The sequence below is a fragment of the Chlorocebus sabaeus genome, chromosome 9, assembly GCF_047675955.1.
Source record: "Chlorocebus sabaeus isolate Y175 chromosome 9, mChlSab1.0.hap1, whole genome shotgun sequence".
NCBI classification, from domain to species: Eukaryota; Metazoa; Chordata; class Mammalia; order Primates; family Cercopithecidae; genus Chlorocebus; species Chlorocebus sabaeus.
This window is the reverse complement of record NC_132912.1, coordinates 64,576,755-64,597,384: the sequence shown is the minus strand read 5'-3', so window position 1 is coordinate 64,597,384 and position 20,630 is coordinate 64,576,755. Positions and strand designations below refer to the sequence as shown.

General features: G+C 41.8%; 1 protein-coding gene across 1 annotated transcript in view; it reads left to right on the top strand.

The window, feature by feature from the left end:
- The window catches only part of LRMDA (leucine rich melanocyte differentiation associated), a 1,120,905-nt gene that overhangs the window by 448,261 nt on the left and 652,014 nt on the right, over nucleotides 1-20,630 (top strand). The gene's annotated exons all lie outside the window — the stretch shown is intronic.

The window sequence follows — 20,630 nt, the reverse complement described above, 5'->3', positions numbered from 1 at the left end:
GACTGACTGAATATGAAGTATGACAGAATTTCAGATGATAAGACATACTTTAACATAGACATTGCATAAGTGTAATACATGTGCCTAGGACATGCCTCCTCAAAAGTGCTTGCTGAGCTCCATTGCAGCAGAGACCACACCTGTCTTATTTACCACTAGGTCTCAAGTTCCCTGAGCATGACTAGGCATACAGAAGCTGTTTGGTATGTTTGTTGAATAGATGAATGAATAAAACTATGACATGGAGAAAACGTAGTTGAACTTTCCAAGGTTATCTGGATTATTTGGTGAGAGAACATAAACTTGGAAAAGAGTAGAAAGTAGGAAACTTGGTGGCAATACACCTAGTTTTGTTTTCCTTCCATTCCTAAGCTGTGGCTGAAATCTCTCGTACATAACAGAAAGTGACAACCAGCAGCCCCATCTTCTAGTTGACATTGGTCTGCAGATGGTTTCTAGTGTATGACTAGGTAAGTATGGAAATAGCATATGCATTAGGAAACTTGTGCAGAAATTGGACACTGCATGACACCCAAGCATATGACTGCTGGATTTGTCTTGCTGAACAGCGTATGGACTAGTTTGTATATTGCTGAAGTCACATAATGAATTGCACATGGTGTACACTGCACACCAGTCCTGTATGGTAGGACTACAAATAGTTCTATGACATATCAGGGAAGAAATTATCCTGCACCACATAACTAGAAGGAAACTAGGTGAAATCCTTGGTTTTGTAGACTAGCAGTCATATTTTTATTACGATATTGATGATCTTGTTTGTCCTATAAAGCTATTTCTGACTCATGATAATCACATATTTTCTGTGTTGTTGATTTGAGAAGGACTGAACTAGCTACACCCCCTCAGTCAACCAAGTTGAGTTATAATCTGTGTGACAGTGTTTTTCTCTATTTAAAACTAGCTAGTCTTGCATGGTTATTTAACTCACTCCTTTGGCCTCATTAGTATTATCCTATAATCAAATAAGCTAATTAAGCTGTTTCCTATCCACTGATCAGAGAATATTAAAGCTTGGAAGGTGACTCTAGCCATCCTGTGCTCCAATTCCTTCATTTTTCAGAGCCAGTTAAGGCTAAGAGAGGTTAAGTAAAGTGTCTCAGGTCACACAGTTATTTATAAAAGAGTTGGGACTAAATCATCAGGGCCCTTCACTCCTAGGTTATTGTGCTTTTCTACTTTTTCCTGAAGTTTAATAAAATTCTTTCAGATTTTATAACATCTGAGGTGTGTCTCTGTTGTGGTAAGTTCTGGACCGCTATTTGATAGATGACCTAGAATGGACAGATTTTGCTTGCCAAATAATTGTAAGTGGTTCTACCTTTAAGAAAACTTGGTATCTGAAATTATGAACACAGGGAACAGAAGAGGTGATTTTATATATAAGTATACATACATGTATACATAAATGTAATATTTATATATAAATATATAAATAATTTATATAAATAATAGTAAAGTAACATGTTTATGAATGAATTTATAGAAAAATACTAGCTTTGGAGAGAGGTGGTGACTGCTATTCCTTATAGTTCAGTCTCAAAATGAGGATAAAACTTTACATAAAATTATGTATTAATGGAAAAATAGGATGCAACTTAAAATATATTGGTACATGCACATTTTTAGAAATGTATCTATAGGAGAAAATGAGACTCTTCTACGGATTAAAATAGGGAGTGTTGATGGAGGCCTGGGTGGGTGAATTTGTTTCCCCCAAACATCATCCTTGTCTTAGCAGGCTTCAGTGTGGTCTAACTGAGGTGTTGGCAAACTTTGACTTGTGGGCCAAATCCTGCTGCTACCTTTTTTTTTTTTTTTTTTTTTGTAAATAAAGTTTTATTGGAACACAGCTGCACCCATTTGTATACTGTCATCTGTGGCCGTCTTTGAGCTGCAACTTCAGATTTGTGTCCTTGTGACATATGCTTTATGGCCTGCAAAGTCTAAATGTTTACTGTCTGGCCCTTTACAGAAAAAACTTGGCGACCTCTGGTCTAGATGCATATCTGGTTCATATCACTGATTCTACTACCATCAGGCAGGGGGGTCTTCATTTGGAATCTCATCTAGCTGAGTTCTGATAGGGAAGGAAGAAAATGAACTTTAATCACCTTGCTCAGAAGCCTGTTTTAAAATCCAGTCACCAGCTGCCGGTTTTTAGTCTACCTATGACCTCCTGGAGATCCTGAGAGAATGAAATTAACCGCCTCTGGAACAAACATTCGATCTTTTTATTTTTTCCACTTTCTTAAGAGAGTAATAAATATAGTCAACGACTCTGGATTCTATTACTATGTAAGAGCTCTTTAAAAACATCTAACCATCTGCTTAATGGCCAGTAATACGTTTCTAATGGTCACTCTTGATAAGACACTTTTAGTTCACTCCTGTAATCATTGTCCAGCAGCCAAGAGGCTCCTGAAGAATATGACCAAAGGCCAGTCCCAGCGCCAGCCCTAGCGCTGTAGCTGCAGAGGCCTGGCAACAGTACTGAAGAAGAAAAGAGAGACTTCTGAGAGCTACATGTGGAAACTCTTTTCTTTTTCATGACGCTCTCTGTGTATGATGAGTTCGTGATCCACAATAGTAGATCTGAAAACTTCGATTTTTTTGGCATTTACATGTTCAGGTACAGTTGCAACTAGGGGTCAGTTTAATTAATATCTATCCTGTCCTCTCAGATGACATACACTGAACTGTTGTCACCAGGAGCTCCACATCCCTGGTCTGGGCCCAGCAGCTGGTGACAGCTTGGCAAATTATGAGTTTCCTAGCTTAAAACAGACTAAATTGCAGACAAAACAAGCCATCAGCTGAGTAAATACTGTATATCTGTTTAGCTTCTGTAAGAAGAAGGAGATTAGCACGAATGTTTAGTGTTCATAATTACTAGTAGGAGGCAAATAGTAGGCTCGGGCTGACTGGAGATTATTTCATTATATCCAATTAACACCCACTTGATTATTCTTAATTACTTCTGCTTGATGACAGAGGAGTAAAGATGTCATACTTCAAATGTACAAATAACATCTGGGTCATCAACATACATGTATTTGTAATATAATATCCTGCTCATTTTGGGATGGCTAATATGGTCTTAGCAGAGGGATGGAAAATGAAATGACAAGATTTTGGTAATTACTAAGGGGGTCTTAGACAAGATGCCAAAAGTAGGTATTAGGATAAAAATGGGCCTTTTGTAGCAATCTAGTTTAGACATGTTTTCTTTAAAAATGCCTTATTACCTTTTCGTGTAAGAATTTCATTTTTCCTCTGTCCGTTGACTATAGTACAAAGATATAAATGGAAATAGCCAAGTGCAAACTTTCCAGAAAAGAGTGAGCTCTGTGTGTGTGTGTGTGTGTGTGTGTGTGTATACATGTATGTCAAGTGGTATGAATGGAAATCCTTGCTCAAAGGGTGTTTGTGGAGTTTTGAGAAACTGAGACAAAATCAGCTTGTGTGCGAGATTCTTAATGACCTGCCTCATAAAGAATATGAAATGTTAGCAAGTGATGTAATCTCCCAAGCATGTACGAAGGATAAATGCAGTGAGCCAGATTTTTAGGTTCAAATCTGAAATTAGAACCACGTTTAGGAACACTAGAAATCATCTTTCCTTTCACAAGGAAAAATGTGAACAGGTCCTTTCCCTTCAGCTATTGTCTTCAGTTGGAAGGAACTGCTGATAGAGCATAGCCTTGCTTTTTGGAGTAGAGATTATTAGAGCCTTAGGTTTCCCCTCCTTGCTTTCTTCTGATGTTCGGGGTATTGCACTGTCAGTGACATTGCAATGGATTATTATATTTTTTTCCAGGACCAAACTTAGGTATTAAATCATGCTTAGATAAAAAGGGAGGTAACTGTGAGCAGCAAGAATGGTGAGATTGGGCGATTGTGCCAGCACATACCTAGAACTGGCAACTTACTAAAGATCAGAGCTGAACTTGGAGAGGTGGCATGTGGGTACCAAACAAATCCAGTTGCAGCTCTTAAAGTCACTCAGCAGTTAGTTTTTGAGAACTTGCTTGCGCTGAGCATCAAACCAGGCACATAATGGGGGTGGAATGGGCCAAGCCCTCCCCAGCTGGGGAGACAAGACCATTCTATGATATGGTTATGTTTAATTAATTGCTAAATCGCATGGTTCAAGCTAAGGGCTATAGAGGTTTGGCCAAGAGGGCTGGGCTGATCAAAGAGTAAGACTCCAAGACTGGGACCTGAAGGGTAGGTGGACTTTAGCTAGTTGAAAGATGTTCTGGCCATTGGTGCTGTAAAGGATGGTGGAAGAAAAGCCTGTTCAATGTAAGCAGAAACATGGCCCCCTTATTCTCTGATGCAACCCAGCCCAGGCCAAAGGACTGGCGACCTCAGTAGACCTCACTGTAAGCAAATGCAAAGCTCACATCTTGAGATGGAAGAGACATTGCAAAAGGAGAGGGCCCCAAGGAGACGGTGTTAATGAGGATTCCCTGATATCTATTTCCATTATGAGGGAAGAGACATTGGCAATCTGTCAAAGTCAAAAATTCATAAGTATATTTAAAGATTTAAGCCTGAAATGGAATATCTTAGGCAGTCATTTGAATTCTCTCTATATATGTGGTGGCTGATATTTAAAAGGCATACAAAACATTAAAAAATTACTTTGGGAATAGCATACCCTTCCCTGAATAAATAAAGAGGTAATATCAGGGAATAGGGCAGTGTCAGGATGTAATCAGTTCCCACCTGACAAATGATGGCCAGGGCCAGGGTTACTCATCTTTGCTGGTGATATGAGAAGCCGATGCCAGGGTTCTCGGAGTTGGACAGAAGGGATTGTTTGGCAGGTGGTGTGAGGGTCCTGAAGTTGGCTGGATCTTGGTGGTTTTGTTCATTTGTGGGTATGTATATGTGTGGTAGTCATGATGATAGTGAGGAGGACCTGCACCATGCTTTACAGAATGCAACAAGATTGACTTGGTGTACAGAGGTAGAAGCTTGGATGCCAGCTGGCCATGGTATAGAGCTAGTGTAGTGTTGTGTCATGTCATGCTGTGTCATGTTGCATTGTGGCATGCTTGGCCCACCTGAGAAAACTGCCAAGAAGCTGTTGAAAGTTTCTTGGCCTAGGGCTGGGCGTGGTGGCTCATGCCTATAATCCCAGCACTTTAGGAGGCTGAGGTGGGCAGATTACTTGAGATCAGGAGTTCAAGACCAGCCTAACCAACATGGTGAAACCCATCTGTACCGAAAATACAAAAATTAGCTGGCCGTGGTGGCATGTGCCTGTAATCCCAGCTACTCAGGAGGCTGAGTCAGGAGAATTGCCTTGAAACGGGGAGGTGGAGGTTGCAGTGAGTCAAGATTGCACCACCACACTCCAGCCTGGGTGACAGAGCTAGACTCAGTCTGAAAGAAAGAAAGAAAAGAAAGAAAGAAAGAAAGAGAGAGAGAGAGAGAGAGAGAGAGAGAGATAAAGAGATAGAGAGAGAGAGAGAGAAAGAAAGAGAGAAAGAGAGAAAAAGAAAGAAAGAAAGAAAGAAAGAAAGAAAGAAAGAAAGAAAGAAAGAAAGAAAGAAAGAAAGAAAGAAAGAAAGAAAGAAAGAAAGGAAGGAAGGAAGGAAGGAAGGAAGGAAGGAAGGAAGGAAGGAAGGAAGTTAGTTTGTTTCCTGGCCATATTGTGTTGTGTAGCGTGGTGGCTAGCCCACCTGAGAAAACTGCCAGGAAGCTGTTGAGAGGTTCCTGCCCTTCCCCATACGAAACAAGAATGGATTTGGCTTACTTACTGCAGACGTGTGTCTTATAGCCCCTTGCTACCACAAGTGTAGTCCATAGACCTGCAGCATTGGCATTTTCTAGGGGTTTGGTAGAACTTCTGATTGTTGGGTCCCATCCCAGTCCTGCTGAATCAGAATCAACATTTTCAGAGGAGACCTGAGGGAGGAGAGTGGAGGAGCCATGTTGATGCCTGTGGAGGTAACAGCACACACAAAGCCTTGAGGCAGAAGCTTGCTGGTGACTTTGCAATAGGGTGAGAAGGTCATTGTGGTGAGATGGGGAAGCAAGGTGCTACTTCAAAGGTTGGGTCATGGGTGGCCTCAAAGGCTCTGGGCAGGACTTTGGGTTTTATTCTGTATTAGAGGGGAAGCCATTGAAAAGCTTTGACATAATTTGACTTGAGTTTAAACTCCTACTGATCACTCTGGTCGGTGGATCAGAGTGTGGTTGCCATGTGGGTGGTGGGACATGGTCACATTCTGGATGTTTTAGAAGAAAGAGTTGAAAGGATTGGCTTACTGGAAATACCATGTGAGAGACAGAGATGAACAACAGGAAGAGTGGATGTGCCATTTACTGGCAAGGAGGGGCAGATTTGGGGCTGAGAATTAGGTTTTGGATGTGTTAAACTGAAGATGCTTGTCAGCCATCCAAATGGAGACGTCAAGAAGGTAACTGAATTGGGAGGACTCCTGTCGGGAGGGATCAGGACTGGAGCTAGAAACTTGGGAGTTTCTGTCAGTATGTAGGTGATATTTAAAGTCATGAGGCTGAATGAGATCACTTTATTCCGTACCAGATACATGTAGGGAATTAGCGTGACAGTGATGATCAATGGGTTTTGGTGATCATGGTGGTACTGCTGGAACTTAATCAGCTCTAATGTCTTCTGATTCCATATAGTGCACTTGCTCGTTATATTCTCTGTCTATTCTCATTTTGAATGTATTTTAATATTCATCAATTGCAGCAAAAGGAAGAAAAATATGTTATTAACTGAACTCTTTGGCTTCTGCCTGTCTATGCCAACTCCAGTGCACACTAGGGAAACCCGGACTCCGCACTGGCTGGGATGTCCCTGTCACCTTGAATTGGCTCAGCCCAGGGAGCTCTGGGTGGCAGGGCCTTGAAATCCTGGCCTATTGCAGCGCAAAGCAGGATGGATGAGATATTCCAACTCATTACTTACAGGTGTTCTTTAAGGGAGCGCTTAGGAAGTTTTACTCAATTTAACTTAAGACATAAGTAATACCATTCCCAATTCAGGGCAATGGCTTAGAACCTGACTCAATGTCCTTTTTACTAAGTAATTATCCAGATTTCCTTGCTAAATGTTATTTTATGTATTATGTTTAATAGCCTCTTTCTTTTGGCTATGGAAGGATGGTAATAGCAGCTGATAATGTATCACATACTCATCTCAAAGTTCTGCCTCTGGCACCTGTGGCTGGAGTAGAGGGAAGCTTGTGGTCAGGCCTCAGACCAATTCCATGGCCCTACTTACTGGTCCTGGGTTGGTTTGTTTCTCAGGGGCCTAAGGAATCACAGATGACTTTTTAACATTTAAAACATTGCTCATTTTTAAAGATTTGGGTAAGCCTATGGAGCTCATCTGACTGGCCAAACTGCTCCTTTGCCTCAATTCAGAGCCCCCTTGGGAGAACAGTGGGTAATGGAGAGCCCGAGTAGAGAGGAACTGAGCAGCACAGACTTTTGGGCAATGGATAGATGTCATCAATGCCTGATAAAAATTAAGCCACCACTGCATCTCAAGATAGCCAATTCCTTTTAGTACCCTGAGGCTGGCTCTCAGTAAAGGTCCACTGGGTTGGACTCGTGTGATGGGAATTCGGTTCCTGTGTTGTTTGTGTAGAATGTGTTTGATAGTAAGCACGTTGGCTTCTTGGTGACAACCTAGTGATGCAAACAGTCTTCCGGTAGCCGCTGGACACCTGCTGTTTGCCAGTTAAGTCTTCCGGTAGCCACTGGACACCTACTGTTTGCCAGTTAACCCCCGAGAGAGTTACTGAGGGCTCAGTGGGTGCTAGGCACATAGATGACACCAAAATATTTGTCGTTGATCTCCATCTGCCCTGAAATTATGTTCTCCAGAGAGTCAAGGCTAAAATCCACATCAAAAATACATATGAAAACCTAAGAGAGCGGGGAATGACATTGGTCATTGTATTTATAAACAGGTTAGACATATTTCCTGCCCTCAGAGACTTTCCAGTCTAGAAGGGAAGCAGAGTATATTTGAATGAAATACCAAATAGCAGAATAATGCTTGGTATTAATTTGAAAGCAGAAGTGGCAGAGCTTCCAGGAATCCTGAGGATGTATGAACCTTTGGCTACATCTTGGAATCACCTGGTGAACTGTTGAAAACTGAGATGCCTGTGCCCAGCCCCAGACTCACTGGGCATCTGTGTGTTGAAAAGTTTCCTGGGCTGGGGATGGTGGCTCACACCTGTAATCCCAGCACTTTGGGAGGCCGAAGTGGGTGGATCACAAGGTCAGGAGTTCAAGACCAGCCTGGACAAGATGGGGAAACCCGATCTCTACTAAAAATGCAAAAATTAACTGGGCGTGGTGGCATGTGCCTGTAATCCCTCCTGAGGCAGAGAGTTGCTTGAACCTGGAAGGTGGAGGTTGCAGTGAGCCAAGATCACGCCACTGCACTCCAGCCTGGGCGACATACTGATTCCGTCTAACAAAAAGAGAGAGAGAGAGAGGGAGGGAGGGAGGAAAGAAGGAAGGGAGGAAGGAAGGGAGGGAGGAAGGAAGGAAGGAAAGAAGGAAGGAAGGAAGAAGGAAGGAAGGAAGAAGGAAGGAAGGAAGGAAGGAAGGAAGGAAGGAAGGAAGGAAGGAAGGAAAAGTTCTCTGGGTGATTCTTTGTTTTTTTCTTTTTAGAACCTGATAATACTTGCTTTTTTAATTTTATTTTCTATTTTTCCATAAGTTATTGGAGGTACAGGTGGTATTTGGTTATATGAGTCAGTTCTTTAGTGGTGATTTGTGAGATTTTGGTGCACCCATCACCCAAGCAGTATACACTGAACCCTATTTGTAGTCTTTTATCCCTTGTCCCCCTCCCACCCTTCCCCCCAAGTCCCCAAAGTCCATTGTATCATTCTCGTGCCTTTGTGTCATTGTAGCTTAGCTCCCACATAACGGTGAGAACATAAGATGTCTTGTTTTCAATTCCTGAGTTACTTCACTTAGAATGATAGTCTCCAATCTCATCCAGGTTGCTGCAAATGCTGTTAATTCATTCCTTTTTATGGATGAATTATATGTATATGTATGAATTCCACTGTATACATATACCACAGTTTCTTTATTCACTTGTTGATTGATGGGCATTTGGGTTGGTTCCACAATTTTGCAATTGCTAATTGTGCTGCTATAAACATGCGTGTGCAAGTATCTTTTTCGTATAATGACTTCTTTTCCTCTGGGTAGACACCCAGTAGTGGGAGAACTAAAAGTAGATCTACCCCAGGTGATTCTGATACATAGTGAAGCTCAAGCACCACTGCTTTGGAAGGATGGTTGGGGTGTGGGTGCGTGTCTGGAGACAGGCATTGCAGCCTGGCATGAGAGAGATGTGAGAATGCTGTAAGATGGGGAGCACTACAAGACTCTTTGGCACAGTGCCCCTCTGCTGACTATGCACCAGGGACAACCAGGAGAGCGGAGCGTTTCAGAGGCAAGAGGCAATGAAGAGGAGAAAACCACAATTAAAAGAAAAAACAACTTTTAGATCATCAGTAAACAACTGAGTGTGCTAAATGTTTTGTACTTACATAATCATCATCATCAACCCACAAGTTAGGTAATACTGTTTTCCTTGCTTTCAGATGAGAAACTGGTGAAGTAAATTACCCCAAATCATGTGGTTTCCTGGCCTGGCGGGTAGGATTTGTTTGGATGAAAAGTGGAAATCCAGTGGGAAAGGGACAGCTTTCAGAAGAACCTGAAGTCCTGGAGAAGAGATTGAATTCTGTCCTGAAAGCCACAGGGAAATCCTGTGGTTACTACCTTCCTTTATGTGACCTTACTATCAATAGTGAGTGTTTGGACCTTATTCATTGGATGATAGGCAGCTTTTGAGCCAACAAGCAACGTGGGGAAAGTGGTGTTTGAAGGTGAATCCGTCAGGTGCTGTGTAGATTCAAGTGGAGAGAACCTAGAAACAGATTAGCTAAAACTAAAACTGTTTCCTAAAACAGCACAAACAACAAAAGCAAATATTGATTGAGCCCTCACTATGTGCCAGGTGCTGCCCTTTACATCTGTCATCTTCACAAAAACCCTGTGAGGTACATACTCATCGTATACCCATTTTACAGGTTAGGAAGCCAAGGTACAGAGAGGTAACTTCCTGAAGGTCACACAGCTGGCTAATGTCCAGGTCAGGATTCAAATCGGATTGCTCGATTCCAGAATCTGGGTTATTGCCTACTATGTTATAGGCTCTTATAACTCTTAGGACTTTGGCAGTGATAAGTGGAAGTGGAGATAGAGATACATGACATAAAGAGTAAACGTCAGGTATTACATGATGCTGGAATAGTATGAGCATGCTTAGGAAATCCTCAGCAGGGAAGAGTTCCTTGCACAAAGAAATTGAGTAGAGTTTAGAACAGCACGTAAAGGAAGGCAGAAGGCCTTTCTGAAATAAGCCGGTTTATGTTTAGAACATGGAAGAAGAGATAGCATAGGAAATTGCCATTCTGATGGCCCTGCATGTACTCTGCTAAAAACCATGGAGGTTGTCTGAGAAATGAGTATGGTGAAATGAGTAGATTTGTTGGTTTTGGAGTCAGACAGATGTGGGTGTGGGTTCCAGTCCTTTCCTTCCTAACCTGTGACCTTGGGCAGTTTGCATAATCTCTGCATTTCAGTTTTCCCATGTGTATATTGAGGATAATAGAAGCATCATCCTTATTAAGATATTGTAAAGATTGAGTTCATGTATGGAAAAGAGATGAAAAAATATATGACATACTCCGTCAATACCAGTTATTACTGTTATGCTTCTCGTTATTACAGCGTTCACGGGTGTTAAAACAGAATAATGAGATCTCTATTTTGGAGACAGTACTTTGGTGTTAGTGGGTGCAACACAAACTCAAGAGCTGCTTGGTTTCCAGTTCTGGCTCCACCTGCTAGCTATATGATTTAGGGTAATTTACTGAACCAGTTTCTCATCGGAAAGCAAGGAAAACAGTATTACCTAACTTGTGAGTTGATGATGATGATTATATCAGTATAAAGCATTTAGAATAGCACTTAGCACACTCAGTTGTTTATTGGTGATCTAAAAGTTGTTTTTTCTTTTAATTGTGGTTTTCTCCTCTTCATTGCCTCTTGCCTCTGAAACATTTAGACTTCTGGTTGTCTCTGGTGTGTCATAGGGGCCTGTGGCCTGTGGTGTTCTCCTTGCTGAATCCTATTTAACTGTTGAGAATGTACCTGGGTAAGTAGTCATTGCTGCCTTGAAACATAGATTCATGAGCAAAGTAACTATGAAGCTTTGATGTGATATGTGGGCGATGATCACACATAAAGGGCATAGCACATTGGTGACAAGAATTTTGCTGGGCTGTGAATTTCTGACATTAACCACCTCATTGAATATTTATCTGTCCCTCTTCTCTCTTGCTTGGGACCTGTACTGAGGCATAAACCTTGCTCCACAAGGGGCTGAGAGGTAACAGTGCTAACTATGGAAGCATGCATTTCTGTGTGTGTGTGTGTGTGTGTGTGTGTGTGTGTGTGTGTGTGTGTGTGTGTATGAGAATATTAGTAGCCTGAAGGGAGATCTCATGCTGCTTTGCTTTGTTTCATTTTTTTGGTTGTAAAGTTGAATAAAAGGCACTTAGTCCAAAACTTTAAAAAATTGCTACTGGGCAAAGTAATTTTGTGTCAGGCTTCTGTTCAGGGCAGATTTACACTGGTTATAAATCTCTGAAATTAAGGTCTTACCGTAGAAAAGCTGAAATGTATTCAACATTAGCAGACACCCAGCCCTGTTCTGAACCAGTGGCCGTTCTTCCGCCGTGTATAATAGGAATATCTATCTATGTGTTTGGGGGCAATAATAAGTTTAAATATGCCTCTTAGAATGGGTAATGGCTTTCCAATGAGTAGCAGAATTTTCTATCAACAATTCTTTTCCTAGAACCAAAGGTTAAGTTCAAGAGTTTGATTTAATGACAAAGTTAATTAGGCCCTTAACATTACAGGGTTCTTGCCTTTCATTTTCTAATCAAGATCACAGTCTAAGGCCAGCAACCTTGCAGAAGTGGGGAACACAAGGCTAGCACTTGTTCTTCTGATGTTTGGGGAGGGTGACCATAGGAGATGAGGGGTGCTTAGCAATCACTGAGTTGACAAAGGGCCTGGAGAATGCCTCCTAGACCTGAAGAATTTCATTCTTACCTCTACAAAACCTTAGATATAAAATATGCTTGAGCTTTAAGGAAACTTAAGGATTATCTAATCAGTCCTTTCATTTTACAGCCAGGGAAACTGAGGCTAAAAGGACTAAGAAATTTGTCAGTGGTTACATAGTTCACTTGAGTAATGGATCTCCTAAGATTAAACCACCTACTTCTAATCAAAATGGTCTATCCTCAAATACTCATATTCAAGGAAAAGCAAAACCTCTTCTTGGCTTATAGGATTTATGTTGTTTATGAGCTAGTTTTGCTAAAACACTTCTTCCTATTCCCTTTTTTTTTTTTTTTTCTGAGGCGGAGTCTCACGTTGTTGCCCAGGCTGTAGTGCAGTGGCACAGTCCCGTCTCACAGCAACCTCCATCTCCCGGGTCCAAGCAATTCTCTGCCTCAGCCTCCTGAGTAGCTGGGATTACAGGCACCCACCACGCACAGCTAATTTTTTTTGTATTTTTAGTAGAGATGGGGTTTCACCATGTGGGCCAGGCTGGTCTTGAACTCCTAACCTTGTGATCCACCTGCCTTGGCCTCCCAAAGTACTGGATTACAGGAATGAGCCACCGTGCCTGGCCTTCCTACTACTTTTTAAAGCAAATGTATTCCACTTGATCCTGAATCATGATGAACCAGTAAAGACTATTGGTTTGAAACAAAGAAATTGCCTGTTGCTACTTAGTCCAAGAATTTAAAAAATAATAAAAAAGAAGGAATCCATTAGAAGAACCTTAGGGGTTCTCATAACTGGCTGGAGATTGAAGGATCTGGTAAGGGAAAGGTAAAGATATCAAAGCAGGTCCAGAAGTCCTAGAAAGAGGATATACGACAGATTTCTGGAGGCAGAAACCTCCGTCCCAGCACTTGACACTACTCTATTATAAATGAATCCTCACCAGCTCTCTGTCTTCATCTCATTTGTTCCTGATGCAAAGTCCAGGTGAGGAAATTTAAAGAATTGAGCCAAGGGACTTGCCAATGCTTTGCCTGCCAGGAAAACGGGAGAGGAGAGGTATGGATGCACTAGCTTCTACTGGACCCTGGGAACAGGCACTGCCCACTGAAAAAACACACATTTTGGGGAATTCCCCAAAACAAGAAAAAAAGAGAGTCCAGGTTTTAGATTGCCCAAACTCAAGAAATGTCTAAGATAAAAGACTTTATGGGTCACTCTGAAGCTTAACCATGCTCTATGGGAAAATATAGTCCAAGGTACAGAATAATTCATAGATAACTTTGGGATTCAACTGACTTCTGGGCTCAGCTATTCATGTTTTAATCCTAAATAAGAGTCTGCCTGTTCAGAGCCTTAACCTTTAAGTGAAAGTTTTGTGGTAGGATTTTTGGACTCTAATATAGGTGACCAGATATGGAAATACCCTTGAAAATGATGACATTTCAGAAATAGTAAAACCATCCATGTGTGCATCTTTCCACACAGGTACATGCTCTATACCTGGCCCTGTGCTGGGCATTGGTTACTAAGAAGCAGAAAAAATGTTGTGCCCTTCTGCAGCCTGGGCATTAGTCAGGTTCATATATAGGGTGCTTCGACTTCTTGCTTATAGTATAATATTCAAATGCAGAGAAGAATATTGAAGAAGGCGAAATTTTTGGTTATATGCCTGTACTTCAAAAACTCCAACCCTCTCAAAAATTATTAGTGTTTGCTTTTCCAGAAGAGTCATTTCTACCAAACTTGGTTCAGAATCTTCAGCAAGCATTTCTTACCAGATGTGATGCTAGAATAAGTCTAGCCATGAAGAACCTTATAATCCAGTAGAGGAGACAGACATGGAAATGAATCACTTCTATGAAATGCATTAAGTTCTGAGACAGAGATGTGCCCAGTGTGCTATGTAAAGACAAAGACTCACATTCTTCAGATGTGCTAGCGTAGGAAAGTTTTCCTGTAGTTGTCTTAATCCTAGGGATACAATGTAAACGTGTCGTCTCTATTCACCTGTGTGGTCAGTTCATGGACAGTTACTGGGTGGCTGTTACATGCAAGGCCAGAACACGGGGCCTGTGGTGTAGCAGCTAAAGGCATCCATTCAGCTAGAGATGTCTTCCTTTCTCCCTTTCCTTTCCCAAAGTGGCCAACTACAACCTGTTAGATTTGGGGCTGGAGTAGGTGGGGGACCGATGAAGCATCCATTCATGGCTTTAGTACCGGATTCACCTAAAGCTGGACATATCCCCAAAGTACTAGTTCTGCAGGGATGAGGACAGAGCCCAGGATAACTGTCGTTGGTTTTATCTTCCTCTCCGATGTGCTCAACTCCCTTGCAGGAATGTTCTTAGGGGAGCACTCTGCAAATCCACATCAGGCCCAGAAGAGAAATGTTTCTTTGCAGACCTCTCTATTAATTTGCATAGATATTTGTGTATGATTTTATTTACATTGGTGAGGCAGAACAGTAGTTCTCCAGCTTTGATGTGTGTGAGCCTTGGAGATTAGAGCTGGGGCTCTTCCTTTGAGAAAACAAATACTTTTGTGTTGATTTCTATGAGATATAAATCATACTCAGGAAGTTTACAGTTGAGTAAGAATGGTATAATTACTGATTGTATACCAGAAGAGGACATATTTATGAAACGACTTGAAAAAGCTTGTAATCCCTTCCCGTATTTTGAATAACTAATTGCTATGTCATCCTGGCATATTTGCACCACAAGAGTTAAGTCTGTCAAACATTTCCCTCTGAAAACCTTGTTTTAAGGGATTTCTAACTTGGTCGTAAAACTGTGCTCCAAGTTGGAGCTGACTTGATGGGAGTCTGTGCTTGGAAGGCTTGATTTGAATGGTGCCAGTCAGAGTTAAATTACAGGCTGGGAAAAAGGAAACAAATTTTTTAAAAAGGAGGTGTTTATGGTTCCTGGTTCCCCTAAGTACTTCTTGAGGATCAAAATAGCCTCTTTAAAATAAATTGCAGACCATTAGTACATGATGGAGGAAACCCCTTTGAGACTAGATTGGGGGAGGGGAAAGTCAAGGGCACAAGGAAAAAGAGATTGATTTGGGCCCCTTTTCAGCCTGTGCAGTGCATTGCCCCCCAGCCCCCGCAGCATGCCCCTGGAGGGTTTAATGCACAGATGGCCCTTTCTGTACCTACAGTTGCCATTTCTGTCAGTCTAAGTGGACATCACTGCAGATCCACTCCAATTCTGAATCTTGTTTGGAATTTGGGTTTCTTGGATGTGTTCTTCCTCCATGCCCACGCACCCCCCACACCTTTCTTTTTCTTTTTAAACAAAAAGAACACTATTGCCTGCCATCTTATGCCCTTATGGATCATAAAGGCTTACTGCATAGGACCTTGAGTATATCCTGTCTATGCTGAACAAGAGATAGCTGCTGGATAATCATATTTGCAGAGATTTCTCCATACTTGATGCCAGACATTCGAGCCAAAAAGGTAGTCCTTGGCTATAAGTATTTATTTGATCCCTTACATAGAGCCAGCTTAGGTATCTCTCCCATCCATCAACAACAGACAATTCAAGATAATGAGAAAGAGAGAGAGGGAGACAGAGAGGGAAAGGGAGGTGAAAAAGGAGGAGGAGGAGGAGGAGGAGGAGGAAGAAGAGGAAGAGAAATGGTTTCTATCTCTATGTGAGTCGCCTTGAACTCCAGTGGTCTGGCTCTAGCACCTGCCATCGATGGAAGTGAGACAGATTTATAGCCTGGCATGTTCAGTCTGAATTCAAATCTCCTTGTCTTTTTAAGATTTCACTCATGCCTAAATGACACCCTCTTTTTTTTTTTTTTTTTTTTTTTTTTTTAAGAAAGCTAATTGCATTGGTTTCTCCAAGAGGCATCACTTTAAACAATCCATCCTGACTGTGAAAACAAATATATGCTTGACTTATTTCATTTATTTTCTCCCAAAACCTAAATGAGGATAAAGCCATTCTGGATAAGAAGACATGTGCGTGTCTTTGTCACATCTTTTATCATCACGACTGCTTTTCCAAATAATACAACTTGTGACAAATGCGAACATTAATTACAGTTAACAAAGAAATGTCATGTGAAGTATTCATGGGGGGAGAAAAAAAAACTGAGACAATCAATGAGATTACATCTTGCACCAAGCTTCAAGTCAAAGTGCAAAAGTCAGAAATCAAATACCATCAGTTATCAAATTATGTTAATGATTCTAATGAAAGCTTCTGGTATTTTGTTCAAGAGTGTGCTGCTGTAATGGTAACTAATAGAACAAGAGAAGCTGATTGCCGCGAATTAATTAGAACTGACTGCTGGAGTTTCCTTTTCATTTATTTATTTATTTAAATATTGACAATCTGTTTTAGATCTCGAGGTTTTTCATGTGGTCTTTTTCTTCCCTCCCCAAGTCATCAACCTGCCAAGGAGTGAGAATGTAATTGTGTTTTTTCATACTGCCGGTATCTCTCACCAGCCTCACGGTTTTGACCCAGACTGACAGCAGACAAATTAAACTGAAGTACCCCTAACATTTGGGGGGTTCATATGACAGTCCAGATGAGGCCCCTTGCTTGATGCTCCCTTCTCTTTTCCTTCGGCCCCTCTCTCCATTCCCCTCACAAGAGGCCTTTGCACACATCCACATGGGTACCCAGCTTGCCCATCCAAGCTCCACCCACCAATGGCTTCTCTTTGGCTACCCCTTGGCCTTAGGGGTGCATGCCCTGGTGGCACCATGCGCTACTGAGAGGTAGGACCCAGGGTAGAGATCCTTGCAGTGCTGAAAGATGCTTAGGGTTGTTTGAGAAGTGAATTTTGAATTCCAGGTAATCATAACATGGTCTACTAACTGGGGAGTAGGCTCCAGGTTGGAAATGCCCCTGTCTCCTGGACTTCTTTATCCCATAGGGGTGGGAGGGGATGGAGGAGGGCCAGAGTGGGCCTTCTGAAGTGCTTGGCCTTGGGCAGGGGGCTCTAGTTACTTGGATCTAGAAGCAGTACCGGGATGCATATTCTTTGCTTTGGGGTATCTGAATGTTGACATCTAGAGCTCTCTCACTAAAATCTATTTTATTCTTTCTGTTTTTGTTTGTTTATTCATTCCTTCATTTATTCAACACTTATTTGGTGTTGACTGTGCCAAGCTCTAGGACATAAAGGAAAATAAGGTCTCTCCCTTTAGGGATCTCACAGGCTTTTCAAATTTGTAACACATTAATAAATACTAGATAGAGATCTGTTCAAAGTTCTTTGCCTTCCAGATCTGCCTTGTATTCTGTCCTCTGAGTGCTGTTCTTTTCTTCTTTATCGTGGCAGCAGGTGTTACAGATCCTGTGGCTGTGAGGAGTGCCAACCCAGGGCTTAGAAGAGGGGACCGTCTCTGGCTCCCCCCACAACCCCCCATGCTGCTCCTTAGGGCTCCCCAGGGGTCCTTCAGAGCTCCCAACCTCTGGCCAGAGAAATGCCCCCACTGAATCCAGATCAGAAGCAGATAAATGGAGAATCTGGCAGGGGACATCAGTCCCACAGAGAACCTTCTACAGCTATAGTGAAAAGGCCCAGTCTAGGAGGGTCTGTTCTGACTGGTGACTCCAGGCAGCCTGAACCTTTTGTGGGGTCCTTTTTTGGGGCTTTTGCCTAGAAAGTGAATTGTGTTAAAATCAACGCATGTTGTTCTCATATTAAAATCCCTCTCTCTATTTAAGTCATTGAGGGAATTTCCTAAATTTTCCACCATGGAGGGAAGGTTTTGATTATAATACCAAATGGATATTGACAGGGCCTTGCTCTTAGAAAACTAATCATGACATCTGGGTAACTGAGCACAGGTCAGCTCTGAAGCCCTCCCTCCCGGGTGTCGGGAAGCACATCAGACTGTGTTGAATTTCCTTCGCTGGCTAAATTGGTACATTAGGGCAAAAACTATTTCCACATTTGCATAGTTGATTTCATTACTATCGCTATTATTGATGCCTAGCTCCTCTGAAAGAAAGGAGCCATAAAAGCAAATAAAATCACTTCACGATTCCATTATTGGATAAATTACCACATTACTGCCTGCGTTTTAGGGCTAAAGCCATTCCCCACATTTGCATAGTTTATTTCATTATCATTATTAATAACAACAACAATAATAATGATGATGACTAGTATCCTTGAATGAAAGGAGCTAGAAAAATGCCAGAGCCTCAAGAAGTCTTTATGGACTCACTGCAATCACTAGGAGTCCCTTTATCTGCTGCTGAAATGCAGCCACTCCATTGCATTGCACAAACCAACAGCTTTTAACAGAGCTCCCATTAAAGCAGTTCAGAATGTGTGGGGCCGGGTGCCTGGTTTGAAATAGTGACTAGTCACTTGTGCCTACTAAAGATTCAGGTTGGGAGTCCCTGCTTAGCTCCTAACTAGTTCTGACTCTTCAGGAATGTTGCTAAAATTCACCAAACTTCAGCTTCTTCACAAATGAAATGGGGATTATGATACTTACTCTGCTGTGTGATAAAAAGCAAAGGAAATGGTGAATGTGAACATGTTCTATAGATCATAAAACTACCCATAGATTCTAGAGACTAATATCACCGTGTTGAACCTTGGAGTGACGGCTGTGGCTGGGATGCTGTACAATGGAGGCAGTGGCTGGACTGTGTCTCTTTGGCTGGGAGAATTTTCTAAAAACTACCATAGGTTTCTAAGGCATCATCCTCTATGATAAGTAGGGAGAGCATACCTGTGTGTAGTTACCAATCTTGGATATTTACAAATAGCTTATTTTGATAGCCATCATTTCTGGGATGAGTTGGTGGCCCTGATAGTGTTCTTTCTTACTCAGCAACTTCAAATTATGCCTTGCTGTTCTCCTTGGCCATAGAGGCAAGAAGTACAAAGTCTTTTTGTCTATTAATTCTGAGGTCCTATAGTGAAAGCAAGGTGCACTGGTGGCCGTCTATGGTTTGCTGGAGAATTTTCCCCCTGGTTTTGTTTTTATTATTTTATTTTATTTCTGCTGCACCAGGGGCTCCAAAAAAATGAATGTGTCAGTAAAGGATTTGACAGTATGTTACGACAGTCATCAATCCACTGAGCCCTGTAGCCATAAATAAGCTTCATACGCTGCCACACTAAAGAGGACAGTTTTTCTTCTCCAGGACATTGAAAATGTCACAGCGAGGGAATTGTTTGTCCCTGTCTCCACGGCAACGCCACCAGCACTTATCATTAACTTTCACACCAAGATTTTAATCAGCGCTCTTTGCGGCCTGAGACCAAGTCAACATCAGCCCAAATTTTCAAAGCCGTTATTCTAATTATGACGAGAAAGCTATAGATTGATGAGCCGAGTTTTCTGCAAGGACTGGTGGCAGTTAATTCTCGTGACCTGTGTGGCTCGGGGAGTCTCTCTTAGAGATGGAGTCTTGAAAGTTCGATTATTAGTGACAGCTTGTAAGTGAGAGGAGCCTTATCTCTCCAGAGAGTGTTGATAACTTGAGACAAGGTTTAACTAGGAAGTAGTGAGACAGTGGAAGGAGGGGAGAGAGGGGGAGAAAAGGGAAAAAAAAGTGCACACTCTATCTGCAGCCTACATCCAGTGTAATGAGAAAATACGGACAGGCACAATTTCACAAGTTGTAAATTCTGGTAGCCTTCAGTTGTAAATTCTGGTGGAGGCTGTTTTACTCGGCTATCTGATAATGTGTGAAAATATTTGTCCCTTTGCTTCATAGGCATGGGCAAGCACTATTTTCCAGAAAATGCATTAAACTTCCCAGCTCTCTCCTGCCTCTTTTTTTTCATCACAGACCCTCTAAAAACAAAATGGGAATTTGCGATTGAAATGAAATGGTAACTGATTTTTTTTTTTTAAAGAAAGACTCTCCCTAAATCAGACCTAGTGTTTGATAGAACAGTAGAATGACTATAGTTTACAGTAATCTATTGTATATTTTGAAATAGCTAAAAAAGAGTAATTCAAATGCTTCTAGCATAAAGAAAAGATAAATATTTAAAGTGATGAACATCCCAATTACACTGATTTGATCTTTAAAAATTATATGAATGTATTAAATTATCACATGTATACCAAAAAAAAAAAGAGTCTGTCAAAATGTTAAAAAAGACTCTTCCTTTTCATTTCCCTCAACTGCCTCCCACCCCCAGCCTTTTTTGAGTCAGTCTAATTTCTACAGCTTTGGGGTTTGCAATGAAGGGGAATAGCGTGGTGCTAACCACTCTGTCCCTTCCTGTTTCTGTTGGTCTCTCGTGTTCTCTGCCTTCGTTAACCTGGCCATGTTCTTGGCCATGCATAGACAATGTTCGTGCTGTTGCCGTCATGCCTTCAAGCTTGCTCTTGGGAAGTGGTACTCTTTCCCTCTCTCGGTCTAAGGCATTCAGCCGAGCCATTAGTCGGTTGGGGAGGAGGTGGGATGATGATCACT